This window comes from Pongo abelii, chromosome 17 (assembly GCF_028885655.2).
Source record: "Pongo abelii isolate AG06213 chromosome 17, NHGRI_mPonAbe1-v2.0_pri, whole genome shotgun sequence".
In the NCBI taxonomy this organism is placed as follows: domain Eukaryota; kingdom Metazoa; phylum Chordata; class Mammalia; order Primates; family Hominidae; genus Pongo; species Pongo abelii.
In genome coordinates, this window is record NC_072002.2 from 29313848 (window position 1) to 29329688 (window position 15841).

The 15841-nt window shown below is 43.6% G+C and overlaps 1 long non-coding RNA gene across 9 annotated transcripts in view; it reads right to left on the reverse strand.

Annotated features, from left to right (window-relative positions):
• Positions 1–15841, reverse strand: part of LOC129051508 (uncharacterized) — an 85902-nt gene that overhangs the window by 61586 nt on the left and 8475 nt on the right. For 8 of the 9 annotated variants that reach the window (XR_008515847.2, XR_008515842.2, XR_008515849.2 and 5 more), the window contains 3 exons: positions 10420–10479; positions 9004–9179; positions 1594–1695 (listed from right to left, as the gene is read on the reverse strand). This is a non-coding gene — a long non-coding RNA (uncharacterized LOC129051508). Of the gene's footprint in view, positions 1–1593; positions 1696–9003; positions 9180–10419; positions 10480–13140; positions 13344–15841 lie in introns of all 9 variants that reach the window. The other variant, XR_008515850.2, reaches the window with a different exon arrangement.

A 15841-nucleotide genomic window follows, 5' to 3' on the forward strand; every position in this document is an offset into this window, starting at 1 on the left:
TATACATATGTTTTCATCCGCAGTTCCTGGCTCATAACCCCCACAGCCCCGTTACAGATTTGTGTTATAACGTTGGGTGTGTGGGGCCTCAGCAAACAGAATCTCTCTGACCTCCTCCTACCCTCCTTTCACCTGCACAAAGGCAGGACTCTAATCTTCCCTGCCTTTCTGACTGTGGGTTAAGAGACCCTCCCCAGAGAGGATCCAGCCCTATACCTGGGGGGGAAGGAATGCTGGTGTCATGAAGCTTCCATAAAAACCCAGGAGGACTGGGTTTGGAGCACTTCTGAATAGTTGAACACATGGAGGTGCCTGGAGGGTGGCACCCAGGGAGAGCACGAAAGCTCTGTGCCCTTCCCCCACACCTCACCCTACACATCTCTTCATCTGTATCCTTTGCAATATTCTTTATAATAAATAGCAAATGCAAGTATTTCCCAAATTAGTCAAACACAAAGAGGGGGTCATGGGAACCCCAACTTGAAGCTGGTTGGTTAGAAGTTTTGGAGGTCCAGATTTGTGACTGGTGTCTGGCAGGGAGCAGTCTTGGGGACTGAGCCCTCAATCTGTGGGATCTGATGCTTTCTCTGGGTAGAAAGTGTCGGAATGGAATTGGAGGACACTCTGCTGGTGTCCGCTGCTTGATGTGTGGGAAATCCCCCCAGCATTTGGCCACAGAAGTCTGTATGGATGATTAGTGTTGTGGTGGTATGAGAGCAGAGAAAAAACAAATTTGAGAGTTTTTCCAAAATCCAGGTGCATATAAGATAACTCATCTGGAACTCAAAGGGGATGAAATCAGAGGGAAGGGAAGGGATGGGACCACTCCTCCCCTTTCCTCCCTCATCCTCTCTACCCTAGTTCTCAAAACAAAAAGGATCATTTTCATTGCTTTGTGTTTTGTATGAAAACTCCCAAATTATTTTGAAAGGTTCACAGAGCAAGAGTCACATGTCACCTGAAGCACACCCAGAATGCTAGTATCTTGAGGGTGTGCAGATGGCAGGATTCAGAAATGGAAGGAAGCTCAGTAACTCCAGGCACAGGGTCAGACACCTGGAGATGGGAATGCAGCGACTAAAAAGCTAGCCTGAGGCTGCACTCCGGTCTGGGCAGGAAAGCGTCTAGAGAGAAAAGGGAGTGCCCTGCTGGACAGAAGTCAACCGTGAATCTGCCACGGTAGGAGCACAGCGTCTCTCAGCCAGCAGGCTTCCTTGGTCTTCTGAGAGTCAGTGGGGCCATGTGGAAAAACAATTTGTCTGTACCCAGAAGACCTGTGTTCCAGTCCTAAGTAAGTCACTTAACCTTAGTTTGGATCTCATTTTCTTCCCCTGTAAAATCTGCCTTACAGGGCTCTGGTGAGTCCTCTACAGATAAATCATCTTTACTGCACCCAACTCAGGAATACAAGAAAGTGGAGGCAAGTTCAGAGAAATCCCCAAGTTTTAGAACTTAAAGAAACTGAGCGTTCCCCTAAGTGATGAGAGACAAAGGTGGGGCTAACCCGCACATCTCCTCATCACAGAGCAGCGCTCTTCCTATGACAACAATGAATGGAAGCACAGTAGCAGAGTAGGGGCGGCACAAGCCCACCTCTTTTCCAAGTTGATTTCCCTCTTCCTTGTCACTGTGCTGCTGAAGGGGCCCAGAAGTATGGATGGTAGCAGTGAACAGTTCTCTCCACGGCTGTGAATGCTGGAAGGAACAGCGAATACAGATGCATTATTTAGAGCAATGAAAACAAAATGACAATAGCCAACTTCTATTGGGCATTTGCTATATTCTGTGCACTAAGCTAAGTGTTCCAAATGCATCATTTATTTCAGATGGCTCCTAACAATCTTATGAGGTGGATACTAACATTATTACAATTTTTACAGGTAAAGAAGCAGTGTTGGGGAGCCATTTGCTCCAAATGACACCGTATGTCCCTGAGGAAGCCGTGATGCTGCCTCCAGAGTCTGAGCTTATCCCCAGTGTCTCTTCAGTAGGAAAGTGCCTGTGCAGGAGAGGATGGGACTGTACCCCCAACCTCAAAACTCCATGAAGAAGAGAGCATGACAGGCTGTCAGCCTGCAAGTTGGATTTGGGGGACAGTGGGAACTGTATTCCTCTTTTCTCTCCATTCCTCAGCCACACAATGTCCCAGCCCCAAACCTACAGAAAAGTAAGAAGAAATGGGACATCCAACTAGAATAGGAAAGGACTGAGATCTGGAAAGGGACAGAAGGATGTCATTGTCATCTTTAGGTATGAGAAGAGACCTTACCCAGCTCCCTAGGAAGCCCTCTCCTCTCTTCCCAGTAAGGAGATAACAGCAAGAAATGCCCTCAAGTTGCAGCCTTAAGAAACTGATGGAGAAGAGAGCATTTTGTGATGCAGCTGTTGACCACTGGAAGCTGCTGGAAAGGGAGCTCCTGGCAGGAGAGGACATTTTTGCGTGCCAGTGTGTCTGTTCATTGCAACATTGAAAAATTTTAAATCAAAAATGAGATTTCCAGAAATGTGCTTTCCTAAATTCTTCTCACACGGGTGTCCTATTAATATGGAAATGAGGAAAGAATTTAATCATGTTTGACTGTTTGCTGGAAAGAAAGCAAACATGCTGATATGCTAAGTATCATCAGATTTGTTAAATAGGGTCAGGATTACAGGGCTGATAGGGGACTGATGGATTTCTTGCTGCTCATTATCCCTATTGAATGGTTGGAATACATTCAACACTGAGCGAGGCAGGTCAGGGTGGGGCCCCCAGTAATCCTGCACCTGGTGCAGTGCTCCTGGGAAGCGTGGGCCTTGGCAGTGACCTGGAAGACTGCCCTCTCACAGAGGGTCTGCACCTGCCCGACCACTGAGCCCTGCCCACTCACTGCAGGGTGGGTGCATGGCTCTGAGCAGATCAAAGGGCAGGATGAAATAAGGGTTCTTCTCTCTCTCATATATAATTGATTACTTTTTACAAAGCATCTCTGCATGCGTTGTCTCAGTTAATCTTACTAAGACTCCAATGAGAAAGGAAAGATAGATATTTTTATCTGCCCAATTTATAGGTCAATAAATAAGGCCTAGAGAGGTAAAGGAATTTGTCCAGTGTTGCTCAGCTCATGGGAACAGATAGAACCCATGACCCAGCCCACTGCCTGCCCCATGCCAGTGAGTCCACTGCATGCCTGCTCCCATCTCCAGCCTCCAAGTCCCATGTCGGCTCCTGTCCCAATTAGACTCACTTGGAAACACATCTGGGGCTCATCTTGCTCCCAGCCACAGAGGAGGTAGCAGCCTCAGTGTTGTCAACGGAAGAATGATGAGGTTTGTAAATTTGGAAAGGAGAGCTTATTTTTCATAAAAGGTTGCAGCCTCCAGGGTTGCACAGCCTCCTGCCAGAAGCCAGAAACAGGCACTTTGACAATGGGAAGAATAAGATGGGGATTTATGCTGAATGAGGTGGCCGACTACGGATATTCAATGAGCTATAGGAGGAGTCATGAATATTTATGAAAGGAGAAACATATGCATGTGAAATTGAGCTTCATGTCTCTCCATGGGACCCATGTTCTTGATCTCTTCAAGAAAGAAAGACATACTGTGTGGCTGTCATCTAGCCTTGGGAAGATCACAGTGAACAAGAAAGAAAAGCTCTTATTTTCATAGAGTTTATTGTGAGGACTGTGCTCTTCAGACTTTAATGTGTGTGTGAATCACACAGAGATTCTGAAAAAGCAGATTCTGATTCAGTAACTCTGGGCTGGAGCCTGAGATGCTGCAGTCCTAACAGGCGATGGCAGTGCTGCTGGCCCCTGGACCACACTTTGAGTGGCAAGGCCCTAAGGTTGGATGGAAGAAACTGTTAACAGAGGATGACAATAGGATATGATAGTCCTAAGGCTGGGAGTTTGTAGGATGATCTGAGGGCACACAGCCGGAGAACCCACTGCAGAATGGAGAAGTCAGATAAGGCTTCCTGGGGGGAAAGGAAGGCTATGTTGAAAGCTGGTCTCCACCAGCTTTCCTCATGCCAATATTGTGAGTGGAAAAGACAGTCCACACCAAGTCATGAGATCTGTGTGCAAAGTCCTACGGGCAAAAATGAAAGCACAAAGCTTGCTAGCTTGTGAGAGTTTCCTCTGACTTAAGAAGATACCAAGGGAGAACAGAGAGGGGTTCCCAGGACCCAGAGGCATGGTCAAGGAGCTGCATTTGTAGCTCAGGGCAATGGGGAGGTATTGAAAGGTCTGAAGCAGGACACTGACTGGTAAGGTTTGCTCTTTTCAAAGCTCACTCAGGCTGCCTTTGAGGAGGATAGATTGGAGGGAGGCTTGAATTAGAGGGAGAATTGGGAGGCTGTGTTCTAGTAATACAGGTGAGGGGTGTGGGTGGCTTGAACTGGGGCTCTGGCCATAGGGTGGGTTAGAAATGGGCAGTTTAAAGGTATGTGATGTGGGAGGTGCCCTCAGCTTGATCCCTGATTGGACAAGTGTGTGTCTTCTGTGCTGGATGCGGTGGTGGAGGGACGTGCTGCCCACTATGCCCTTGACCTTCTTCTGTAGTTCCTAAGACCAGGTGTTTATTTTTTTCCCCTTTTCTTCAATATGACTAAGCTTTTGTTTATCCAGCAATAGTATTCATCATATTTTCTGAAAAATGTGGAGGTTTTTTCCTACCTGTCTTCTTACCTGTTCTCCCTACCTGTCTTCTTACCTGTTCTCCCTACCTGTTCTCTTAGGCACTGAAGCCCCAGCCCCCTGCCACTGCCCATAACTTGCTTCCAGACTCTCTTAATGTTTTCCACTTGTCTATCCCAACTTCTTTCCATCCTGAAGAGCTAGGTCTCAGCCATTACAGGGAAAGTACATCCTACCATTGACTTGTTGGGCCAGGATACTGGAATGTGTCCAATTAGAGCTCTGCTAGGATTCAATGCATTCAATTCCTAAGCAATGAGGTCTATTTTTTGAACTTTTATTTTATTTTATTTTTTGTAGAGATGGGGTCTTGCTATGTGGCCTAGGCTGGTCTCAAACTTCTTCCCTCAAGTGATTTTCCTATCTCAGTGTCCCAAAGTGCTGATTTCAGGCAGAAGCCACCAGGCCCAGCCTAGGAGGTATATTTTAAGCCAAGTCAACCTCTTAATTAGATATTAGTTTTATTTACAGTCAGTTATGAAGAAGAGCACACTTGTTGCACTGAGGGTAAACACCTTTCTGTACTATTCTTTGAGGCCCACTTTTATCTGCTAATGAATTTATTAAAAGGTAAGAAAATTGGGTCTGCCTATGAGCATCACACTGTTAATCAGATTTTTTTATATAAATGAATGTCCTGAGATCGTTACTGAAATTGAGAAGAACCAGCTGAGACCAAGAACAGTCATTCAGCTTTCCAAAGTATGGAATGTAGGTGCAGGGACTGAAGAATCACATAAAAACGTGATCAGAAATCTCAAGAGCACAAAAAAAGCCCATTGTAGGGACATCCACCATCACAAGCCTGCATTTCCCGCATATGTGTTAGCATTTGGAGACATGGAAGATAACCCCAGAAATACAGACGTAAGATTTCAGAAACCTGTGGAAGACCTGCAGATTTGCATTCTAACTGGAGGCCCAAGGCAATGACTTCGACCTTCAGTTCAAGAAACACTTCTTGTCAAGAGCACATCCTTAGTCTGTTTATTACCTACTTAAAAATGGTCTCCAACTATTGGGTGCTGATGAAAGATAATCTGTTTTTATATCTTACCCAAACTTCAGCCTTCTCCTTCTATTCCAGCATGGGAATAATGAGCCACTCGTGACATTGCATATATTAAAAAATAGGCTTTCCTCGCGTGCAAACCAGAAGATAAAAGGATTTGGATTTAAAAACACTCTCTCTGATTTTTTTGTTTGCAAGTAGCATTTCTTCTTGGAACCATAACACTTTGAGCTCATCAGCTGGAGGAGAAATTACTACTGTGGATGAAAGGGAAAATAACCGGCAGCCATAGCACTAGAGTTTTCACAACACAATCCCTGCATCAAAGAAAGCAGGCTTTCTTTTTCCGGAAGGTCATATATATAGAGCTGTAAGAAAGGACCTTGAAGCAGATATAGTTTGTTGTAACTTCATCTCTCTTCATCCCCAGCGTATCTTGTAAAGGGTTCTGGGGCCTTCCTAGAAAGCATGGCATATACTAACTATTCTTAGACTGTAATGCTCACCTTCTCTTCTTACCTGGCGTTTGGTCTTGTGGCTCTGAGTGTCACCCTCATTTGATTATTTATTTATTTATAATAAATAAATAAATGCCTAAATAAATGACAGGGTCTCACTCTGTCATTAGGTTGGAATGCAGTGGCGTGATCATGGCTCACTGCAGCCTCAAACTTCTGGCTCAATTGATCCTCCCACCTTAGCCTTCTAAGTAGCTGGGACTACAGGCATGTACCACTATGCCGGGCTAGTTTTAAAATTTTTTATAGAGACAGGGGCTTGCTATGTTGCCCAGGCTGGTCTTGAACTCTTGGTTTCAAGTGATCCTCCTGCCTTGGCCTCCCAAAGCACTGCGATTACAGGCTTGAGCCACTGTGCCTGGCCACCCTCATTTTGAATTGCAATTCAAAACTCACCTCTTTGAAGTAGCTTTTTTGAAAAAAAAAATTCTGACAAACTTTTGTACTGTCCAAGTAGACACTGTAAGCTCTGCCTTTCATTCTCTCATCCTCCTTAACACACCCACAATCACGTGCATTGATGGTGCATGTGGAAAGGGATTCTTAACAGGAGTTACCCTTAGCAATTTTTACATTATGATAACTTTATGAAAAAAAGCTTAGTTAGCATGGGACTGTTCTAGGAATAAAAGCCATGGGTAGAATTTAATAGTAACAATTATTATTTAACATGCAGTTGATATATACCTATGAAATTCAAGCTCATTCTCTTTTACTTAAAAGTAATAATGATAGACTTCAACTAAGCTAATAAGCTAAATAAATAACAATAGATTGACCCTAATTAATAAATTTGCTAAAAGCCTTTCCCTGTTAATGGGTCCTTAACCAAAGATGAGTTTTAAGATACACATTTTTAGAATATAGATAATGATATAAGTTTTAGAATATAAATTTCAGGTATGTTGATAATATGTGTGGAAATATAAAAGATCCAACTCAACAAATGCGTATCACTCACTGTGTACTCGTTCCTGATGGGTACAAAGATGTTCTTAAGGCTCGTGTCGCCTGGAGAAGATGACTTGAAAATATGTCTACATTAAGAGTGAACAGGAGATAGAAAAGCTGAAAATACAAAGCGGATGAAGTAAACTATTGGAGAAGGCAGTGGAGAACAAAGTTTGGGAAGAGAGGTTGACCTTGAACTGAAAAGAAAACAGCCTTTGGTCTGAAAATGAAAGAAATGAATGAAGTTTGGGTTGCAATAACAATAGATGTGTGGTTGAAATTCTTCATGCCCTATTGCTGTCGTTTTCCTGATAAGATAGGAAGCATGCAGTTTGCTAAGGGTGAGAACACTGAAGGGGATGAGGGATGCTTGAGGAAAGTGGAAAAATATTAAAATGGTAGCTGACAAAACTGAAGGAAATTGTTTCTCTGCACTCAAGGTCCAGCCAAGGCAGGAGATCAAGAACCTTTAGTGATGCCAACCAGCAGGTTGAGAAACCTTCTCCAGTAGGGCTAGCAGCTTGGTAGTAGATAATTTATGGAATGGATGCCTTATGATAGGTTTGTTGGACAGATGCAAAAGAAGACATCCTCCAGAAAGTATTGGGATGGAGACGAACCAAGGAGTTATGCATGCTCATAAGCCATGCTCAGCTCCAAGTTGTGTTAGAAGGAAAGAGAGGCCTCAGGGAGACAAACAGGAGAGCAGCAGCACTAGCAGCCTGTCTCCAGAAGAGCAGATGTTGTGGTGATGAGGCCATGAGAATGGGAAATTAGAGGTGAAGAGTTCTAAATTAGAGCAGTTCTTAGCAATGGTAGGTTCCTTGGTGTAAGTCTGGGCATATGTGATAAGAATAACATAGAGGTAGAAGTCTCTAGATTTGAGGTGCTCAAGGAACTATGAGGTGAAGATGTCTGATGGACCATTTATGAGGATACAGAAATCCTTGGTAATGCTAGCAGAACAAGGTACAGGAAAAGTCTGTGGTGGAGCGCCTAACAAACAGGAGAAGGAGTAACCTGGAGACTGGGAGACAGAAGTAACAAAGAAAGGTAGCGGGTGATTGTAGCAACTGACTGGTAGGACAGAATCTGTCTGGCGAATCCTCCATCTTAGGAGGTGGAGACTTCCTTTCATTATGAAATTGGGATCATTTTCTCAGACTCCCTGGCAGGTGCATACAGATATGTGACTAGGTTCTGCCAATCAGACATGCCTCCCTCAACTTGCAGCAGGAAGCTCAACCTTGTACCCATTGTGCAGGAGCCACTCTGGAAAGGGACCGCTGCCAAGTCCACATGCACAATTACCACCTGCAGAGGCATTGGCATAGACAGCAGCCTCCAGGAGTGCCTGGTGCTGAGTGGGCTGTGGGTTTTCAGCAGACAAGGTCTGCAGATTGGTTCGGGGCATTGTTCCTGGTTTCATAGCCTGGGAACCTGGTTCTTCAGTCACGCCTCTCAGCCCATCCCATTGCACCATCCCCATGATTCTGTGGCTCTCCAGCATTTTTTGAATACATTCATTTTCAGCCTACATCAGCCAGCCAGTTTCTGTTGCTTACATCCAAGGGAATTTTGACTGACACTGTGATAGAGCCAGATAGCCTCTCAAAGGAGGAAGAGTTTTCACACAAGGGTGCAAGAGGAATGACTTGGAAGAGGATTTGGGAGGTGAGGGATGCTGACCATACCTGATCTCATCCTTGTAGATCGTCTCTGTTCTCTCATCCCAGTACTGCTCTGTGCTTCCTGGAGGATGTCACTTTCCCTATTGTCCTCTGAGGCAGAGAAGTTCATTTTGCCACCCTAGGGTTTCCATCAGAAGGGTAGGACTTACTTTCAGGTGCTGAGCAGGTCTGGGTGGTGGCGCCTGGGGTCCATAGGTTGGTCAGTCCCGCATCAAGTCTGGCATTGTATCCAGAGGGTGTCCTCTATGGTCATGGCAGCAGTTCCTCTCCAGGTGCTGTGCCGCAGAGGGTGTGGTTGTTCTCCTCTACCAATCCAGCTGGGCACCTGGAGAGAAATCCCAAATTTTAGTTGAATCAACCCGGTTCAGGAATTCTTACATACAAGAACTGAAGGGATCTCCGAACTTGGGACTTAAAATAGATAATAAAGGCCTTAAAATAGATAATAAAGAACTTGCACTTTAACTTGAACTCCCAGTGAAGAGTGAAGAAATGGGTCTTACTGAATCATGCATTACTTTATCAGAATTGTAACTAAAGATAGAAATCATATGTAAATATAGTATTTTAAGTGTGGTTCTTATATGAACAGTCTTAGCCATGGGTGATCAGAGAATATCCTAGTGTGGGTTCCATTCAAATCCTTTTTCTAGTAAGTCATATATAGTGAGTTCTTTTCTGCATTCTATTAGGTCCATGCCAATTAATATCAAGCAATATTTATTATATGCCCATTATCTGGTAGGCACTTTGCTAAGTACTGGGATACCACAGTGAAGGCAGCCCATTTTCTTGAAGGGAGCTTACAGTCTATCTAGGGAGAAAGGCAATTACATTATGCAGAGACATGCAGGCTGGTGGAACTGTGAGCATGGACAGATCACATGGGTACAGGTCAGCCTAGCCGTTTCTCTGTATCATCATAATACATTATGAAGAGAGTGATCAGCTGACTTTTCAGAAATGATTAAAAATCCATATGCTAACGCTATTTCTATTGTCCTCTCAATTTCTTCCTCTGCTATTTCACAAGTGTATGCTGGAACCCAGAGCCACTGAAATTGCGGTTCAATTCTCTCCCAATGCAAAATACTCCATGGATGTTCTCTGCAAATGCCTCCTTCAAAATGCATCCTGGGAATACCTCTGTGACTCAGTAGGGAGGGTTTTATAGTCCTTGCCGGATGTAAGTTTGAGAAGAACTTCTCCAGTTATGGCTGCTCTGAGCTATTTCCCCATCCTGGGGGACAATTTCTCATTTCCCACCAGCTACCCACCGGCTTCCTTTACATAAGGCAAAATGTTGCCTTGCCAGATGTTTGCTGTTTCTCTGGTTTATCTCTGTGATATATGGGTTCCAAAAGTATTTGAAAACAGAAGCTTTAAAAATTTTTATGTGTTTTCCCTTGACAATGTTCACCTCCACCCACTCATTAAATAAAAGCATTGTCTCCAATTTAATCTTTCCTTCTCTGCACTCTCCCTCTGCTCCCTGTTCCTTGGTAATCTCCTGCACAGAGACTCATAGGCTGTTGGAATTTGGAAGAGATATTGAGATCACTTACCGTAATGGTTCTCAACTTCCTTTTGCTATTCTCAATGAGATCCTTTCTGCAAAGCAGGTCCTGTAGAGTCCAATATATAAACCAAAGACAATGTTTCTGTGTTTGAAACTGGGGTCAGGGCCCACGTCCTGCCTGTTGCCCCTTCCCATACCCACACAGAGTCCCTAAGGCACCCAATGACACCCTAAATGGGGCTTCTCAAAGTAGGCAGGTGTCAGACTCTCCCACATGCTTGTTAGCAGACATAGCTTCTGCATCCCATGCCCCTGCCTGCAACCCACTGAATGAAACTCTCAGGAGGGAGCCTGAGAATCTTCATTTTACCAAGATCCTCCACTGAGTCTCATATTCATAAAATTTCAGAATCACTGCCCATTACTCCAAGAGCATAATTTAAAAACTGCTCTTCTGGGACAACCCCATTATTTTACAGAGACACTCTTTGAATTCCAGAAGGATGGAGCCAGACCTCCCAAACAGAGTACAGCTTTCTTTTCACTTCCACGTAAAAAGGTGCTGAGTCTATGTTAGGCTCCCAGTGACCAGTTCTAGCTGCCTACAGGAGCTATCATCTACATTTCAAGCTGCAGAGTCAGACTAACTCTGCATTCTGTTCCTGCTATGCCCGCCATCCCAGGATCACAGTGGCTACTGGAGGTCCCAAGCCTGGCCTTCGGATCTCAGGTCGTGTTTCCAACCAATGACTCTAGGTGACCCCCAGCTCCTCTGTGGTTTCTCTGTCAAAGTCCATCTCTTGTCATGGTCACCACGTTGAACTGGACTAATCTTTACAGAGCCTGCTATACACTACATCCCTGAAGAAAGACCCACTGTGCTCACAGCGGCACTGATACCTCCACTCTCTGTTCCTCTTAACAGACTCAATGCTGTACACATTGGTGGTTTCCAGGCTTGGGAGAACATTAGCACCACTGGGGAGGGTGTGCTTTTGAAAATACCCACCTAGTCCTACCCAGAGATTCTCCTTTAATTGGCCTGGGATGGGCACTTTGCATTGGCATTTTTAGAGAGCTTTTGTCACTGCCCTCTTCCTCCCCCTTCAGGGACTCTGACATAAAACAAAGATTGAGAACTATTGCTCTAATTTGAGTAGAGTTCATTAAGGGCACGTCTGTCTCCCTGGCAAGACTGTAAGACTTGCCAGAGTATGAACAATGCCCTGTTCACCTCCATATTGCATTTCTTCCTTCCTTCCTTCCTTTTTGTAATTACTGAAGGTTTACTGAGCCCCTACAGCATGCTAAGACACTAGGCTGGGCTCACTCTCTTGCACAGAGATGGAAAATTTATACAGATATAATACATTATTATTGTCATCATTTATCCCTCTTGGACTGTAATCTCCTGAAAGATCTATGCCTCGCTTTAACATATAACCTGTATTCTGAAGGACGGGCAGTGTGCAGTGCAAAGTATACCTACTTGGGTGTCTGGCCGACCTGTGTTCATATTCAAGATCTGACATTTCCTAGTACATGGTTGAGCAGGTAACTTAATCTCTCTCTGAATCTCAATTTCCTTGGCCATTAAAAATATTATCTATCTGTGGGATTGCTGTGAGAATTGCAGATGGATAAGGAGCCGGCAAGGGGCTGCCAGTGACTGCCCAATCAATGCAGAGCTTTCTCTTTCCACTTGCAGAGAGCAGTCAGACTTGCTGGGCACATCCAGGCTGCCTAGATCTTACCAGAGAAAACAGGAGGAAGCGGCTTCTCTCCACATGTGGGACAAAGCCAAGCAGAAAAGATACATGGTAATTTACCAGTGATTTTTTAAAAAGTTAAATGACAAAATGTTTGCATGTTTAAACATGCTGCAGTTTTAAGGCTTCCAGAAAAGGTTAGGTGGTGATATTTTTCAAAACAATGGGAAGGATGGCAACAATCTTTGAAGGAAACAGTATTTGAAATAAAAGAGTTGCCTTAATTTGCAAAAATCCATATAGGCTGGGAATGGGGAGAGTAGTCCTGGCTCAGCTAGTAACCAGCTGTGTAGCTTTGGAATGCTCTGAACTGCATTTTACTCATTTGTTAAATCTTTAAAAATACAAAGCCAAATAAAAATGTTAGCCATTTTAAATCCACTTTCGGAGAGTGTAAAGCAAATGAGACTTAAAAAACAAACAAACACAGGTCTAAATACTGATATTTGACCACATGACACCAACATTTCTTTCCTGATACTTGTTCCATGATTCTCCTTCTAGGTGTGAGTAGGAACAAATGTATGTTCTGGATTGGGTGTCATGAATCCCTGAATCTAGGTTAGAGAGTTTTGCAAAAGCCTAATCTTTCTTATACCTAAACTGAACTCAAGAATTGCTTCTAGACTTCCGAGATGAAGACCTTTATGTTTTAAATGGTTTCTAGCATACTGATGTCATTTGACTTCCACAGAAAATGTCATTTTTTATCATTGTTATTCTTATTTTGTTCAGTTAGGTGCTTATGGAGGTGGTTAATTGTTGAAGAACTATGCTAAGAGTAGCTTGGGTGCCATTTTACACCTTTATTTCCATTTATGTTTCCTTTCTTTACCAGTGTATTCAAACTACAGAGTAATATAGTCGTTCCTTTTGTAAGAGAAGTAAAGATACTTTGCACACCTGCATAATTTTATAACAGAAAAACTTGAAACTCCATTTTTTAAGTACCCATATTGTATTTTATCCCAAAGCCATTAAAATTGTTTATTCCTTACCTTCCCTAAGCTAAAACGCAAAGCCATCATTCTGATTCACAAACCCCTGTCAGTTTGGCTGTATAAAGGCAATAACAGGGTGTGTTATACAGGCAAGACAATCTCTGCAAATTACTTGAGGCTTCACATCTAAGACCTAATCTCCCTGGAGACTGGTGGTTCTTCCTTGAGATGGCCCTGCCACTTACTGCTTCCTGATGTGGCTGAAATCAAGAGAGTAACATGATTATCATTATTTTCCAGTCAGAAATTTAAAACCAGACAGTGACAAATCAATTCTCAAGGCATACATTTCCATTTGTGAAAGTGAAAAAAATAATCCCGAGAATCCCCCACTGCTAGCCTTGAAAGTGAAAATACACCAACAAATCTCTCAGTGTCAGGGATTTTAAAAATCTCTCTTAGACTGTTTTTCAAATGAAACTGGTGGCAAACTGCATGACATTTCCACTGGGTATGGTGAGACCTCCAAACAAGAGGAGGGTGGTGCTGAGACCAGGGTTTACCAAGAGTCCTGAACAGCTGTATTAGAATAATCATGGATCAATGTGAAACTTAATACTTTAATGACTGAGCTTCTCTTGAGCTCGTTTTTAATTCTCTGGTCTCAAGGGAATCATTTTCTTCTCTCAATCTAATCTTACTGGTAGGAGGAGACAGCCAGGGTATAACTGTGACTCAGGAAAAGCTGAGAAAGAGTTTCCAGTGGGTGAGGACAATGTCCCACTCCCGGGGCAGGCAGCAGAGGGTTAAGCAGGTGGCCAAGCCCTCAAATTCAGAAATGTAGACTTCTCCCCACCTGTATAACCTGGGTTGAGTTACTTAACTGCTGGAAATCTCTACTTCCTCCTCTATTTCCTGCCCCTGAATGGTTAGTATCACATAAAGCATTTAGTGCAGTGCTTGGTACATAGTGAGCACTTACTAATTATTGGGAATTTTAATGATTTTATCTTCTCGGTGTTTAACAGTTTGCATCGTGACTATCAGGGGGCTTGGTACATTTTGGGTGAATAAATGACATACGATGGCACTCTGAATTGGTCACTGCTGGAACTAGCTAGTGAACTCATCATCATTGTCATAAGTTTTTGATACATGGAGGTAACCTGTGTGCACAAGCATCTTCTCTGCAGTACTACAGCATTCATCCAGGATGTGTCTATGAGAAGTATGGCAGCCCTGACCTTGAAAGATCCAGGACCCCCAAAAAGAAATGAAATTGGCCCAATAAAATTTATCAGTATTCGGAAACCCTAGAAATGAAATGACCACTATTTTCTCTTCCAAAAGTGTTGCAAAATGTGTACTATCATATGCTCCCCAACAGCGCAAAGCTCTTCCAGTTGAGTCAGATCAGTTAATGTGTATCTGCATAGCCACAGAGAAATCAGCAGCAGACGATGTGCTTCTTTGGCCATTCTCCTCTTAACCTTCTGGCGAGAGGTCAATTTGGGGAAATTGAGGCAGTTTAACATCTTTCAACGGAAAATTTAAACTAAAAGGGAAATAGAATTCCATATGTGCCCAGGAACTGTAGCATTGCACAGAAACATGCCACACGTGATATTCCCAATATGAAATGCTGAAATCATACCAGAACCTATCTAGGATATGAACAACAGAAAATTATTAAAAATCTGCTATATGTCAAGCGTGGAGGTACAAAGACAAAACACAATCTCTACCTGAAAGGGTGCAGAATCAAGAGGAGGACAGACTTGTAAACAGACAAGTACAATAAAATCTACTATGTGGGAAGAGGAAGAGTGGGGGATAGAGGAGCCAATTCTTCGGAAAAGGATTAGAATGGGGTCAGTAAGCCTTGAACTGACTCTTGAAAGGTGGCGGTTTTCTAGGCAGTCAGGGGGAGAAGGGATTATCCAGACAAAGAGGAAAGTATAAACAAAGGTGCAGAGGAAAGAAACAGCCTGACCTCTGTAGGCCTCAGGAGCTGGTTTGGATAAAGCTTGGCTAAAGTGTATGGTGGGCAGGCAGTGGTGGCTTTAGCTCCCATCCCTGCTCCCTCATCTCCATTTGTCCTCTTCTACCAGGCAGGATTCTTGTTACTGCCACCAGAATCCAACTTGGGCTGTTCTAAGCACAGGAGATGGAGGGGTTTCTGGCAACACAGGGTGAATTGAATAAAGTGCTTACCTGTGCCCCCTACTGAAACTCCACTAGATGTGCAGTAAGACAGTAAGGAACCTTTTTAATGGCAGAAACACAAAAGACAATAAAAATGGGAAAAGAGATAAGATCAAAAAACATTAAGAAGCTGGAAAGAAAGGCTTACTGGTATCTAAGGACAGAGGACAGACCTAAGGAAACAGAAATCCTTCTATAGACAGAGAAAGGGAAGAAAAGCTATTATACAATTTTGTCTGCACCCTTGAAGTCCCAAAGGGCATAGGAATTGGTGGCACAAAGTAACTCTGGAAGTGGGGTAAAGGTGGGGCTTAAACAGAAAGATGGGTTTAAATCTGTTAAGTAGGAATTGGACCTCAAAATCCCTCCCCGACTCTGAAGAGCCAGGTAGCTGCCCCTCACCATCTCCAGTCAGAAAATGGCATTTGTTCTTTGAAGAAGGTAAAACTGGAATCTCTGGACTGGAGGACAATGGGCACAGATGAGGGTGCGAAGATGGGAACGAGGAAATGAATAATGGTTTATGAATGGAATAACCTCAGCCTCAGTCCTC